The 16,392-nt window shown below is 40.9% G+C and overlaps 1 long non-coding RNA gene across 1 annotated transcript in view; it reads right to left on the minus strand.

Annotated features, from left to right (window-relative positions):
- Nucleotides 1-16,392, minus strand: part of LOC148109165 (uncharacterized) — a 160,189-nt gene that overhangs the window by 88,586 nt on the left and 55,211 nt on the right. Inside the window, exon 2 of the long non-coding RNA XR_015726201.1 lies at nt 8,583-8,666. This is a non-coding gene — a long non-coding RNA (uncharacterized LOC148109165). The remainder of the gene's footprint in view (nt 1-8,582; nt 8,667-16,392) is intronic.

The raw sequence follows: 16,392 nt of genomic DNA on the forward strand, positions 1-16,392 counted from the left end.
TCACCAGCTAGGCTTTTGCTCCAGTTTTCTTTCAGGTCGTCCATACTGGTGAACTGAGCTGGTATGTGTGAGACCTTCACGAATACTTTAACCTTTCAGGCTAAGGTCAAGGCTAGGGGCTGGCCTCACACTCACCTCACCTTGGGGCCCACCTTTGACTCCTCAAATGATGAAAAAGTTGATAAGCCAGGGGTCCCCTCAAGTCATTGCTATATGGGATGGGAGAGAAAAAAGCAGAAGAGAGAAAGAGAAGCAAGCCGAAGAGGGGGACAAGATAACCTCTAAACTCTCTTTTCTCCTCTAACTGGGCTATGTCCCTATCAGAGAAATCCCCTTGCATGTGACTCAAAGATTCTATGTTGTCCTTTATTCAATCAAAGCTCCTTTTACTAGACTTGCCTGTCACAATCCAACGGTACAACCTTTGTGTGTACATTCGCAGGTGTTGGTGTGTGATAAAACATGTATTCATTAGGATCACATAATCTCTGATAATCCTGTAGCTGTCATCCTAGTCTTTCTAAATTACAAACTCCCTGAAGGTGGGGATCACGTCTGTCTTTCACACAACTGCATCACCAGCACTGACCCATAATATTTGACATAGTATGGTTTGTAGCAGGCTCTCAATACGAGTTCCTGCATGAGTAATGAAGGAATAAATAAAAATAATCTCTCCAAGTTTTGTCATACATAGATATGTGGACTGGTGGTATCTACCTGATTATTAAAATCAGGACTTTGGTGTGCACAAATACTCAGGCAAATATTTTGGTGGTACAGATACTCAGTACCGTTTTCAGAAGGTCTCTCTGGGGCAATGAGGATTTGCTGAGTTTGCAACTCTGCTTGCATTTTCCCTTACTGCTGTACAGTGCCCTGATTTCTATCTGGAGAATAACTTCTTCCTCACTGTGTGCAGCCTTGGGGTACTGTCAGTCAAGGAGATCTGCCCTTGTCAAACTGCATGGCAAGCCACAGTGGACCAAATGAAGTTCCCCTCCAGACTGAGGTGCTGAGTGGAGCTGCAGAGGCAGAGAGAACCAGCTGGAAGAGAGTCACTCCAACTGTGATACCCACATGACTGACCTCTGCTTCCCACACCTGCAGCTCTGGAACTTTCCTGATTTCTGCTTTTTCTGAGCCTATTTTCTCAGCTGTTCCTTCAGTTCTGTTGGGTAGCTTGTATCCTTCCCAAACAAAATAAAAATATTTTGATTGAGTTAGCCAAGTTGGTTTTTCTTTCTTTAAATGGAAAAAAATCAATGAGTGCATCTAAGGAAGCTTTTCCCTATTTGCATGTGCTTGGCATCTCCCTACCGTCAGACCACCCGGGGCTGGCAGCATCACTTGGGAGCCCAGTGCAAGATGAAAATGTGGGGCTTCTTATACAGAACAGGGGAAAGTGTCACTAAAGGTACTCAAATACAAAGTTTCTCCTTTCTTCTGTGATCTGTCTCTTGGTTCATCATGGAGTTTCTTTTCTATTTAATGTGGTTCCAAGTTAAAAAAAAATTAAAATTTGACATTATGATGAATTTTACTATTTATATTGATATTGCACAATGCCTGTTTTAAATGCAAATATCAGAGCATTTAACTGATATGCAGAATCACCAAAATCACACAATTCATATTCCATGGCTTATCCATATATGTATTTTGTTCTTCCCAGAGCTGTGAGAACAGTGCACAAAACCAACACAACTGTTTTTATTTCAGTCCTCGGTACATGCACATTCCGCCTTTGACTTGCTGATGAATACGGAAGGACTGACTGGCAGTGGGAATTAAAGGAACCCTCCTTTTATGTCATCATTTTCAGCTTAAGTTTAGGGAAGTAACACAAGTGAGAAAGGATATGAGAAGGTTCCTCGGTCATTCATGTATTGCCTTCTTGCAGTATTCAAAGCAAGTTCTGATTTGAAAGGAAAGCATGGCCTCTTGGGGCTCAGCAGCCCATTTACTCAGTCATAGATGTACCACAGTTACCCCGTACTGGCTTTGAGTCTTCTTGACACCCACAAATGGTGTATCCCCCAGAATTCTGTGCTGGTGGGGCATCGGAAAGCTGTGTGTCAATGGGGTGTCAAACCACACCAGTGAACACGCAAACTGCCCATACCTCCTCTACCTACACACCTACACCATTATTCCACGAAACTTTACTTCTAAAATATAAGTCCAAAGATAAAATTATTAAGACTTTCAGGGCAGTGACAGTAGACAAACCACTTCTACGCCTGGGCCCCCATACGAGTGCGCGTGTCAGACACCGTGGAGCTCGCCCTGAACTGCCACATCTTGCCAGTGGAGCAACAGCAGCTAACAGCCTGCCCTCCCACCCACTGCAGCCTGCAGCCCGCGGGGACTCCTTATGACCAGGAGGTGTCCCTGGATGTAGGTGACCCCAGTGTCTTTCTTAGCATTCATGGAGAATGAGAGAAGATGAAGTTTTGAATAAAGGTTTTATGCTTTTCCTATGTTCGTGCATTTCAGGGAGGCCTTTATAACCCCACTTAATGAAAGGGCAGGGAGAAAAATCCCTGAATATTCTACTACTTCTTATATTTGAAAATGGAGAGAGATTTTACATGGCAGAGTATCCAATAGTGACCCTCTAGTAGAAAAGATGAGAACACGGTTGGAAACATCCTCAGAGAAAGAAGCCTGGACAGTGACCCTCCTCATTCCCGAAGCCCCAGCCCTGCCCTCCTGTTGTTTGCATTCAGGTGGGAGAGCATGGGAGTCATGGAATCAGAACAATTTTGAATTGGAAGGGACCTTGGAGATCATCAGATCTCACACATTTTGCAGATGTGATTAGATGACTTTGCTGAGGTCACAGCACTACTTAGTAGTGGCACTAGGTAAGGACCGTGATTTTTAACTTTTATCTCCATCCCTGGCTACAGCATTCTTTCTCCTAAAGATTAACATCCTGTATGGACATCCTGTATGAGTCTGGTTATACAATGTTCCTGAAATTGCAAAATTATAGACATGGAAAACAGATTACTGATTGTCACAGGTTAAGATAAAGGAGGGTGGAGGAAGTGGGTGTGTGGGACCCTTGGCATGGATCTGTGTCTTGACTGTATCCATATCAACATCCTGGTTATGAGAGTGTGCTACAGTGTTCGAAGATGCTCGTTAGGAGAAACTGGGTAAAGGATGCCCAGGGTGTCTCTGTATTATTTCTTACCACTGCATGTAAGTCTACAATTATTTCAAAATAAAAAATTTAATTCGTAAAAATCAATAGAGGACACATTTAAAGTTTAACTTCAATCACTTAAGATAACTCATAAAGGAAGCCAAATACAAAATTGATAATAACTGAAATATTGAAATGAACCCTGCTGTCTTCCCTGAGCAAGCTGAGGCCGTGTCGGGGCCCTCACATTGTACGTCATTCCTGACTTTTCATCATTATTAGGCCTTATTCTTCAAAGTGATTCCTGTCATAGGCTATTTGACAACACTCTTCCAGAAAAGCAAGAAGTCATAGTCCCAGAATACGTGCCATGGTGGTGACATTGGTGCCACTGGTCACCAAGAATGTATACGTGGTTTAGAACTCAGAGTGATTACGAACAATAGGCAGCACCTCTAAACAACCTTATTCCATCTCTTAGGATGTGTCAGTGCAGGAGAAGAGACACTCTTAAAAGAATGGCCTTCAAATAAAGAAGCACGCAACAAAGATTATTAAAGCTATCTGGAGCTATGAGAGCCCACCCCGAAATACTAGGATGTTCCACATTTATTAGCCTTATCTCATATTGTAGGAATCGTTAAATGATGGTGTCACATCAGTGAGTAAACAGTGGTGTCCACTCAGCCTCTGTACCGCCATCAGAGAGAAATTACTCATTCCTTGATCAGATAGATCCTCCACCACAGACATTTTGAAATATAACTTCAAGGAAAGAGGGAAAGAGAAAAAGGATAAAGACATTAACATTCACGGTAAGAATAATGAATTGGCTTCAAAGGTAGTTTTAAACAGGGGAGCTCTTTGTTCTACAGAATTCCCAGTGGGACCACGGTGATCCCATTTGGAAGTAAAGCTAAAGCATGTTCACAAAGAGCTAGAATATATTCAAGGGTTGGCTGTGAATTGCCTTTTCATGGACATAATTGCCCTGTAAACAATCATGAAACAGAAGTTACGAATATTATTAGAATCATTAGGAGTATGGATACCTGAAGAAAATGTCTCAGTGTACCAGCTTGGGCATTTAGTCTGATTTTGACTTTATTTCAGCATTTGGAAAAAAATTAAGGTAGCCTGGCAAATCTGGGCTTCTTAATCACTTCAGAAGAAAATTATTTCCTTCCAAGAGGAAAAAATAAATAAAATTTTTGTTTCACTTACTTATCCATTCATTAAAAAAAAAAAACTATTCTGCATTAGCACCATACTAGCTAGGTACTGGGTATACGGCTATAAAGAATAATTATAGCAGCAAAAGTGTATCTAGTTTATATAGGTACCAGCCGCTATTACAACAAATATTAAATCATGTTGTCTGTCTCCATGATCACCCCTGTAATGTGGCTGAGGAAATGGAACTTTCAACCAAGGCTACAAAGCTAATAGGTAGTGGTGCTGGGATGTGAACACAGTAATCCTAGCTCCATAGCCCAATTTTTAACCCCTACATGGTGCCTTACATGGGGATTAATTGAATAGCCCCAACCTCATGGAGCTTCTCCTTTTATTTGGGAAGACAGACATTAGGCAAAAAATGTTCATGAATGTCAAGAACTGGAAGTACAGCCTACAGAGAAAGTAAACCAAGGGTAAACAGTCCTCTCCTCTTCTCTCTCCCTGAATGCTATACCCTCCTCCTCTGGTACGAGACCCCTTGCTTTCATGTTTCTTCTCATTGATTCACACAGGCATGGAGCAGGCACTTGCTTGCGCTAGATCTGGCGATCTTCAGCCTGATGCATCTGGAAACTTGCAAATTCTCCGTAAGAAAAATCATCTCTGATCCGTGGTAAAGAGCAAAGCTGTAAAATATGTCTGGCAATCGGGTGTCAATTTCCTAGCTGCTTCTTGTGGGCTTGCTGTTAGTATTTTATATTTCTTGCTGCTGATATTTCCACTAAAGGTGATTTTATTAATGCAAGGATTCAGAAGGACGACATGAAAGGAAAATTAAATAATTTTTTTTACTACCAAAAAAAAAAAATCCATGTGGGAACTGATGGTTAGAGCTCAATCTTCTTTGCTCATTTGGAGCCCACAAGCCTAATTAACACTGGCTTGCAATCAAGGCTATTATTCTAGTGGCTACTTCCTCCACGGACCTGCCACCACAGCACTTCTGACCTTACTTCTTGTTTTCAAGTTCACACAATAGATCTTTTCTAAAATGTCTCTTTTTTCCCTTATGAGAATGAAACTAGTGGTATTAGCTATCTCCCCCACTGCTTTTCTTTACGGATTCCTTTTTTCTTATTCCTAGGGTTCTCTCCGGAATGAAAGCACTTTTTCTATTTTGCAAAGGCCTCCTTTCACACTGGAAAAATGGGAGTTTGGTAGTAAGTAAAGTGGAGGCCCTCTGACAGTAAAATGATTAGAAAGCACTTTGTTCAGAATTCTAATCCTCTGCCCCACTGTGAGCACAGGATTACTCCCCAGAACACGTTCAAGGGCCCCCACGGGGAAGTGAAAGGACACAGGCCTCAGAGTTTGGTGGATTTAATTTTAAATTCCAACTCCATCACTCTAGCTGTGTGACCTCGGGCCAGCTAGCTGTATCCCCAAAGCCTCAGTGTCCTCATCTGTAGAATAGGGATAGTGTCTACTTTGCAGAGTTGTTGTCAAGACTTGGTAAGTACTGAACAGTGTCTATAGCAAAGCAAGTCTTTTTCTTTGTTTTTGTCTCCCTCTCTGTCTCTCTCTGTCTCCCTCTGTCTCTCTCTGCCTCTCTCTGTCCACCATCCTCCTTCTCTTTCTTCCCATTCCCTCCTCTCTTGCTTCCTTCCTTTTCTGATTCACATTTATTTTTGTCCGCTTAGACAACTATCCCTGCTTTTCCTTTTTCCACTCAGAGTGTTTTAAACTGTTTCCCATTTCCCCTCCTTAGTTTCAGATACCATCTTTATTGCATTTGCAATCCATATGCTGACACAGCACCATTCCCCTCCCTCCATTTTCCCATTTATATCAAATACGGTGCAGAAAATTCATCCTGCTCAGTGTCAAATGCCAGATCCACTTTAGATATGCATTATTTTTGTTCAAGGTAGGTTTTATTCCCACTGTCTTTCCCATAACCCTCACAACACGCACACACGCACACACACACACACACACACACATACACACACACACACTTTCCCCATCATTGCCTGACCAGTAAATCAAGAAACTGTCTCCTCTTTATACCCTTTAGAGATGGGTGGAAATATTAGACGGTGAAAGCTGGATCAGTTCAGAGTGAATTAGTGCCCAAAAGCTAGAAAGCATGGAAGCTTATCTGATCAGATTTCTTCTTCTTTTTTTTTTTCTTCCCTGAAACGTATCCCAGCTTTTGAATTTGTAGAAGTGAATGAATAATTTGGTGAGAAACAGATTTCTCAAAAGATTTGCATAGTCTCCAGCTTCTCTTTAGGGCTGAATTTTCAACTAAGAACACTCATTCCTTCCGGCAGTTGGAGAAATCAGGTCCAGAGAAATAGAATGGACTCCCAGCCGAAGGACACACACATGCTCTAAGAAATATTGAGTCTGTAGTCAGCGCTGTTTGAGTTCAATTTAAGCCTAATACAGAAATCAGTGTTTGCTCTTGGTGTTAACTTTCAATGGACTGAAGATCTAACATGTAATCTATGACCAAAACCGTTGAAGTAGCCCATCTGCAGAAATAGCCCCACACTCTGACCCCAAAGAAGTAATTCTTTGGGGACACCAATAGTGAAATGCTTTGGGATATAGTAATTGTGTTCCTGTGTCTGTCTACACGTGCTGCAGTCTCTTTGAAGGAAGTTTGTGTGTGTCTTACCAACATTCCTGACCCCTGAGCCCCCAGCACAGCGCACATGGCATGCCCTCAGGAAAGACTTTTTGAGGCAAGTGGAGATGAGCGGATCTGAGCTAAGACATGCTTCACAAGTGAAGCACAAGACTAATAGATGAAAGTTTCAAGCTACAACAACAAACCTGTTATCACATTCCACCATATAGCCCCAGTCAGATTCAACATAGATCCAGGCTCCATTTAAAGGCAGAGAGAGTGGCCAGGCAAAGACTGCCTTTCTCCCAGCCTTTTGTCCTTTTTGTTCTTTGAAAAAGTGCTACACACGTTCCATTTATTTGGTGTGTTGTTTCACTGGATTGTGCTGCCATGCGGTATCGCCAGGCTGAGAGGAGACAGTCAATTTATGTGCAGCCAGAGAGATCCTGGGAAGCAGTTACGTTGCACTGAAACAGTTTTGTCCTGACAGGAGGCCATTAGCAATGAGCTCCATCACTCCCAGGAAGATCTGCCTTTCTAAGACCATAGGCCAGTTATTCATTAGAGCATTGTTTCTCCTAGAACCCTGGAGTGGGACTCAGGAATTCTGATTTCCATTTCTATTTCTTCCCACACTTGGCTTTGGGATGTTGGACAGGTCACAACACCTGTCTAGCTAGACCTATCCAGTGGCACCTTAAATTTGTGTTTTTACATGGGTTATCTCTTTTTTTTTCCTTAATATAGTTCTTTAGGTTAGGTGTTGCTACAGATTCTTTCAACAGCAAACATTTACTGAGCATCAACTTCATGCCTTGCACTGTACTAGGTGCTGGAGATGACCAAATTTATGACTTAGAGAAGTTTTTAGTGAAATTTCTTCTAATGATGACAGTCTAAGTGATTTTAATTAACCCTCTTGCTGCAGTAACAAAAAGGAGGGATGAAATAAAAAAGCATCTTCTTAAAAGCACCTAAGAGCTAACAAGACCCCAAGAATGACTTGGCCACAGTCTAGGCGTTGCTCAGGATCCAGAGAAGGAAGCCCAGCATCCAAAACCGCTATTGACCCAAGTACATTTGCCTATTTGGAAGAAACAGCTGCAGAACCTAGTTGTGGTTCTGGGGGCCTTGAAAGAAGAGAGGGAAAAAATAAAACCTTAAGACCCACCCCATCTGGGGAGTCTAGCAATCTTTCCACATGAAGGTGGGACCCTAAAGGGCTAGTCTCAAAAGAATCCGGAAATAAGCCAACCTTGCTGGACTTGCAGCCTGGGTTTATGGAGACTAGGTCCAGGGAACCTCAAAGCTTAAATTCTGATGAATGTTGTCCAAGATTAGTATTGCCTCAAGCCCCTAGCAGAGGTCAATAAAAATCCTCTTTGAAGAAAAGTATCATTATCCTGGGCCTTCAATTTTTGGAAAATATAATGTCAAGTACAGAAATATAAACAAACCAAGCAATTGATCTGGCTGGAAGATAGAGTATATGATAAGAGAGGAGGGAAGGTCTGTTGAACAACTAAGGTGGCACTAAAATGGAATAAATATTCAATTAAGAAATTTGGTTTTATCCTCTAGGCCAGTATTTCTCAAAGGAGTCCTTACCTTTGGGTAGAAGAAGTGAGGGCACACACTTCATATGCGAACTTTCTCCCAGAGAAGGTTTTTCTTTCCCACTTGGATGAGAATCTAAACAAAACAAAACAAACAAACAAACAAAAATTAACAAAACAAAACAAAAGCAAACACACAAAAGCCCTAAAATGAATATAGATATATTCGGTGTCATTTTGACTACCACCATAGTTGTTGCCCATGGTTACACTGTCACCTTAGATCCACTCTGGGAGTTGAATACTCAGTAGAGTCCATTCTGCAGATAAATGATCGCACTGGCTATAAAACACTCAAGAGTGGTAGAGCCAATGGTATATTAGAGATCACACACCTCATTTATTTATTTTTTTTGCTTTTTACTTAATGCAGATGAACGTATGAGTACAAGTCACATTCTTTTTAACAAACTTTTGTTTTGTTTTAGTTTTGTTTTTTTGCAGTTTTATACCTTTATTTGACAATCAGTGGTTCATTCTCATCCACATTAACTGTAGAATTTTAACAGTGGTGACAGGTACCTAGGTAACCAACCACCGTATAGAGCTTGTTTGGTAAATCTTCATCCTCCAGCAATGGCACACCAATATGGTATGGAACATTCCTTATTCATTTGGCCCAGACAGCTTCATTGAGCCTGGTGTCAATGTGTCCATCTGGAGTTCCCATCTCACTCCATGGCAAATTTCTGGATCTCTTTGAGTGCCCAGGGGGCACACTTCTTGAAACCCACTCCATGGATGCACTTGTGAATGTTGATGGTGTGTTCTGTGGTCACTACCTTGTTGATGGCAGAAAGGCCCTTCTTCTTCTGCCACCATTCTGCTGGGCCAAGATCACTGGTTGATTATAAAATGGCATGGCTCAGGAAGAGCCAGATGGACAAGCCAGATGCAGAGGGTGAGGTATGGAAAGGGAGTGTAGCTTCCGTGCCCACTAGGGCGCCACTCTCCCAGCACTTCTATGTGTCTACCAGGCCGGAAGCCCCAGTTACTTGCCTCATTTTAAAAAGTATTCAAGTCTGATTGTAAAAAACAATTCTGTGCAGGCCAAACAAAACACTGTACCACCAGGTTGCAACCCTGACCTAAAGTGACAGTTTTCAACTTCTGATGTGTTAGTGATTTGATTTGCTTTTATGGGGTTACATCCACAGCCTGCTGGCAAAATGACAATTGTCCTACACTGAATTCATTGTGTTTCTGTTGAATTATTTTATCACTTATTATGAAAAAATGTTTCTTTCTCATTGATAATTGAAATAAAACACATCTTAGAATATGACTTTCATTTTAGTTAGACAGTAAATTGCGGCTCTAATGTGAGATCATAAAAACAATATTGCATGGGGGGGAATGACGTGCCCTTTGGTGTTTCTGGTTTATAACAAATGATCTGAGACAGATTTATTAAATAAAGGCCATGCAACATCATGGGACACTGTACAAAGGTGCTTTTGTTTAGATTGAATAGACTTCTAAATTTAAGACAAAATGGAAACAATGATAGAAACTTTGATTTATGGTCATTTCAAAATGGTTTGAATGAGTCATTTCCAGTCTTTACTGACATCTTTCCACTTGTTCTGTGTTGTGGCCATGAATATTTTTCAACAACAATAAGAAACAAAAAACTTCAAATATGATTTTCCCATTCACAAGTCCAATAATAGTTGGATTAAGTAATAATTTAATACAGATTTATATATGCCATAATGATCACCTTACTTTTAAATTACTAATTTAGCTTCAGAGGGATCAAGGGACCATTCATTAAAGTTGACAATTGATGATTATGATACAGGCAGAATTAGAATAAATAGGTGGTCTGAATATACTAAAATAGTAAAAAATATGGTGATGTTACTTAATACTATTATGGGCAGCATCCTTGAATAAATAAAGTTGTCCTCCTTATTATGTTTAAATTTAAGATCCAGAAACAGATTAAAGAAAGAACATAGAAATACAGAAAGATTTAGCTTTGTATTTCTACTATTAATCTTTCACATTAAATTAATGCTGTTAATTAGAATTGTATTGGCTTTATAGTTTTGTTTATATTCAATTGTGTATTTATTTTTGGATTTAGATTTGTATATTATCTATGAGAAAAAGAAGTTATACTATACTAGGCTTATTTATCTATAGGTTCTGTTAATATTATAATAAATAATTTAAGTCAACACTGGGAGTCTGAAAGAATTTTTTTTCCTTTGAAAGAAAAACACTATTATAGGCCCTATGTTGCTACTAAAAGATTTAAAGGGGGGAGTAGGTGATCAGATTTTCATTTTAAATTTACCCTGAGACAGTATGTGAAGGTTAGAATGAAAAGGGGCAAGACCTGAGGCAGGAGTTCAGTTAGCAGGCAGTATTCCAGGGGAGAGGTAATGAGGATTTAACAAAAGATACTGCTTTAAGATAGAGAGGAACTGTGACATGCCAGCTGGGTCCCTTGTGGCTTCTTTCCTGTTCTTTACAATGGTTTGGGATATATTTTATAAGGGTATATGGCAAGGGTTTAGGAACAGCCTTCACTGGGGAAAGGATAACTTACAAGCTGGATCAAGAAGTCAAGAAAGGGTGAAGGTCTCTGGATCTTAACATGGTTCCACAGAAAGGGACGCTGGGCTTTATGCTCAGCTGGACATGCATTTTCGGTCTATGTTCCAGTGGAAAAGATGCCCCCCACTCAGCCATGGGTCTCTGTCTTTCTAGGACAAGCTTGAGAAAATAGCCTTGCTTTGCAGGCTGCCCAGTATGAGACTGTCTGAACTTGAGGTGCCTGGAGTTGGGAACTGACCAGGAATGCTAGCTCTTCAAAGCCTAGAATGCTTGGGCCCATGAGATGATGGCAGCTGGCCTTGCTAGAAGGGGAAAACCTCTTGATCCGTGGGGAGTGGGGCTTGGGTGTAGCCCCTCTTTCTGAAAGAAGGATCTCTAGTTCCAGCTAGCAAATTGTCCAAACAATGAAGGTGAGCCTCCAGTGTCATTTTTGGACAATTTTGATCATTACAACCACAATATGAAAGTTATTTTACAGACAAAATTAATCAGACTTGGTGATTAACTGGATTTTCGGGAGTGTATGGAAGAGCGAAAGAAGAGCAGAGAATGATTTTGAGGTTTATGCCATGGCTGACTGAGTGTATGATGATTTTATTACCTAAGATAAAGGATACAGGAGAAGAGAAGGCTGTATGGGGAGGAGAGAGATGATGCAATCATGTTAGGATATACTGAGCTTGAGGTATCTATGATATATTCATTTGAAAGAAGCAGAGAGGAGGGAATATTGATTTAAAAGTTAGATGTACTGGTTATACTGGAAGCTTGGGAGATGAATGACAATGACAATGTTCTGTGTAGACAGGGAAGAGAAGGGAGGGAAATTTTAACATTTAAAGAGCAGTTCAGCGCAGGACATCATTTATTGAGTGGGGACAAGGCTGGGGCAAGAAGAGAAAAAACATATTTTAGAAGCCCAAAAGCTATCAACAGAATGAAAAATTCAGACAATGTGAGAATTTTTAGGCAAGTAGTGAAAGCACATTTTGCCATTTTTGAGAAGCGGCTGAGTTTAGAAAGCAGATGACTTTTTCCATTGTTGATGAAGAGGAAAAGAAGGTGGGGGATAGACTGGGCATCAGAGGGGAAGCACGGGAAAGTGCAGTATTACTTACAGAATTCCACTACAAAATCGCAATAAGGAATGACTTATAAGGATTTGTGTTGACATTCTATGAGATGTATGACATAAGCTGGGTCATGTGTGCCCCCCCCCAGGGTTGTTTTCTTTTCTTTTCTTTTAAGATTTTATTTATTTATTTGACAGAGAGAGACAGCAGGGGAAGTGGGAGAGGAAGAAGCAGGCTTCCCGCCGAGCAGGGAGCCCGATGCAGGGCTCGATCCCAGAACCCCGGGATCACGCCGTGAGCCAAAGGCAGACGTTTAACGACTGAGCCACCCAGGTGCCCCTCGCCCCAGGTTTTTTTTTAACGAAAATTATTTTTAAGATAGTGACCAGAAGAGACTTTACCTTAAGCATAAAGTGGATCTGAAAAAATAGTTTCTCATCTCAATATCCTTCTGTCGCTCACCCTGCCTTCATTTTCAGCCCCTCTGAATTAGACCTGCCCGCAATTCCTCAGATATAGTAATCTATCAAAAATAAAATTCCAGGCACATAACTCACCTGCTTATGCCTTTCACAATCAGGTCCTTGCCCAAACTCAAATATCCCTTTAGCACATATTCAGTACAGATTTCTTTGTGCAGTCTTGTGTGGGAAACAGAGAAGCAAATGAGCAATCATAATACAGTACGGTACATTCTACCATCGGAAAACACCAGACAACCAAGTCAAGAGAGTTCCCTAGTGTGGTGATGGCTGAGCGGAGGCACAAGGGAATGTTGGGAGTTAACTGCGTCTCCCAGAAGTGTTCCACTTTGCTCTGGCTTTTCTGTTTCAATTTCCATGTCTTTGTATCATGCTGTCCCTTCCAGGTGAAATGCCCATCTCCATGCCCAGCAACCTATAGAATGCCTATATATCTTCGACACATCACACACATGTCATCTTTTCCTTGAAGCCTTCTCTTACACTCCTCGGCTGCATTAGGTGCCCCAATTTGGTGGTTCCAGAGGATACTACACTTACTTCTGCAGAAATACTTGTCTCCACATCTGTGTATGTACTCTTCTAGGGCAAGATATGTCTTCCATCTCTAATACCTCTCTCCAGCCTAGTGTCTGGCACATAGTAAATGCTCAATAAATGTTTGTTAAAATAACTACATGAATAAAAGTTGCTTGACAAGTTAGTTATCTAATTCTAGAATTTTTTAGAATTTGAGGAAGGAGGTGCCGTGAACCTTGAAAAACTCATTTAATCTCTCTGATCGCTTCCAGCTTTGTGTTTGGCTATTGATAACTAAGGTCCTTCATCACAATAACATCTCATTAACTCTATTTGACTCTCTGTGACTATGAACACGCACAAGATTGAACTGCTTAAACATGTCTGCTGTTGGCAGAGTCTGGTAGATTAATTCATTTAACATTCAACCAATATTTATTAAACATTTACTGTGTATAAGGATCTGTACTCAGTAGTAAGTATCAACCATGTAGATAGAGGCCTGGCCCTCATAGAGTTAAGATCAAATGAGAGACATATAGTAAAGAAATAAGCTTATGTAGATACAATCTGAGATAAGAGCCCTGGAAGGAAAATAACATGGCACAGTAAGAGAGATTAACAGGGGAGGCTTATTTTAAATTATGGGGTCAGAATAGACCTATATGGTAAAGGGATATTTAAAGTTACAATCTAATAAGTATATAGGAAGTAAAGACAGAAGAAAACCATTTCCTGCTAAGGGCAGGCATTTGAGAATAACTTCTGACAAGAAAGTTGGTGTACCTAGAGCCTAGTGAAGGAGGGGTAAGTCCCTGAGGTGCCTGGGTGACTCAGTCAGTTAAGCGTCTGCCTTCAGATCAGGTCATAATCTCAGGATCCTGGGACTGAGTCCCATAGCTGGTTCCCTGCTCAGTGGGGAGTCTGCTTCTCCCTCTCCCTCTATCCCTTCACTCTCCAATCGTGCTAGCTCCCAAGCTCTCTCTCTCAAATAAATAAACAAAATCTTAAAAAAAAAAAAAAAAAAGGAGGGTTAAGTGCCTTGAGATGGGGTCAGAGAGGTAGGCAGAGACCAGGTAATCTAAAGATTGTAGAATTATTTCTACAAGTAATGAGAAATCACTGAAGGGGCTTGAATGAGAAAATTATACAGTCATTTTCATTTTAAAAGATCACTTGTCTGTGGTGTAGAACATGGATTTGAAGAGGCAAGAGGGACTATGAGAGCCCAAAGAGAAGACATTTTGGTTAGAAATTTGGGTTTGGTTGCTTGTATTAGAATACCCCCAAAGACAATGGCTTATAAAAACCTGGGAGCTGACTCTCCTCTCATGTGAGAGTAAGCCTGGAAGGGCAACCCAGAGCGGGGCCAGAGGTGTCCGTGTGTCAGGGCTGAGGCTTCTATGGTTATCTGGGCTTCTCTCTCATGGGGGTGGTCACAAGATGGCCACTAAAGCATCTCCCAGCTCATCCACATTTCAGGCACTTCCTTTCAGAAAAAGGAAGTACTAAGGCAAAAATGGAAAGTGTCAGCATCTGTCCTCACCCCTTTAAAAAAAAAAAAAAAGTCCCCAGAATTCTACACAGCAACTTCTACCTACATTTCACTACTTAGAACACTGCCAATCCTATGTGCAAGAGAGCCTGAGAAATGTTGATTTTTTTTTTTTTAAGCTGGGTCTATTACCAGCCCAGACAAAATCAGGCTTAGAAAGAAAGAAGAAAACAATGGATATTTCACAGGCAAAAAGCTGCCTCTGCCCTGTCACCCCTTTCCATCTAAAAGGTAGGGTGGACCTGGTTTGCTTGTGTGGGGGATGGCTGTGCTATGTTAGGTAGAAACATGCTGTTGTTTATGAGTTTAATGATGGGAAGAGAAATGTGTTTGAATGGAAAATGGCCCAAATGGTGGCCTGAAAGATACTGTAGGTTGGCTCATTCAAAACCCATTCAGCCTTCTCCTAACTTGCTTTCCTGAACCAGAGTCCAATTAGATTCCTTTGCAGTGACAATGCTGGCATTTTATCTCATTTACATCCATCATACAAAGTCTCCCACATTTTGGATGCAGAAGTGAGCAATGTGCAATGGCATACCAAAACTCATTGGGATTTCAGTTTTTCTGATGAGCAGTTGACGGAGATGAGATATCTGCTCTCCTGGTGCTACCTGGTTCTGGGGTCCCATTCTTAAGCTTAATAGGTACTGAACAGTCCAGGAGTGTTTGGGGGTATTTGTCCTGAGTGAGCCTGAATTGCTCACCACTAGGTAGTATCCAAGGCTAATCCTCTGGCTCTCTTACAGATTTTTTTCTTAGTTAGCCAGGTTTCTTCAATAAATACTGTTCAGCTACAAGTAGCTAGAGTGGATTCAGTTGTCCAAAACTAAGGACCCTGTCCACTGTAGGACATAGTAACCTATGGGACAGGATATGGACAGTTTCTTGTGTTATTGTGACTATAAAATGTTTATAGAATATGATTAATAATACATTCAATTTTTAAAAGTTGACTGTGTGCCAGCTTCCTACTTAAATCTCTTTTTGGATATCAAAAGGTCCCCCAGATGTAACATGTCCAAATAGAAAACTCCCAATATTTGCCATTCAACCTTGTTTTTATGGCTTTGGGTTATGCAATCCAGAAATTTAGTAGGCTTTCTGTTTTGTTGTTTTTTTTTTTTTACATTTTATCTATTTATTCATTTTAGAGAGATTGAGAGAGAGAGAGAGAGAGAGAAAGCAGGGTAAAGGAGAGGGATAAGCAGACTCTGTGCCGAGCATAGAGCCCAACATGGGGCTAGATCCCATGACCCTAGCCAAAATCAAGTCATTTGACCAACTGACTGAACCACCCAGGAGCCCCTGGAAATTTAATAAGCTTTGTAGATATTCCTCTCAATGCTCACATTCATTCCATAGCCAAGTTCTATTCTGCCTCCTAAATGTCTCTGGATTTCATCCACTTTTCTCATTCTTCACCATCACCATTCTAGTCGAAGCTACTATGATCTCGCTCCTGAGCTACTAATTTAGTCTTTTGACTAGTATAACTGCATATTCTCTGGGTCCTTTCTAATCTTGTTTTTATAATTTTGTCACAATTTTCAACAGGAAATATTGTGGATTAAGACAAACTCATGAACTCATCCAAAAGTTCCT

The sequence above is a fragment of the Ursus americanus genome, chromosome 12, assembly GCF_024610735.1.
Source record: "Ursus americanus isolate L20-20 chromosome 12, mUrsAme1.1.p, whole genome shotgun sequence".
NCBI lineage: Eukaryota > Metazoa > Chordata > Mammalia > Carnivora > Ursidae > Ursus > Ursus americanus.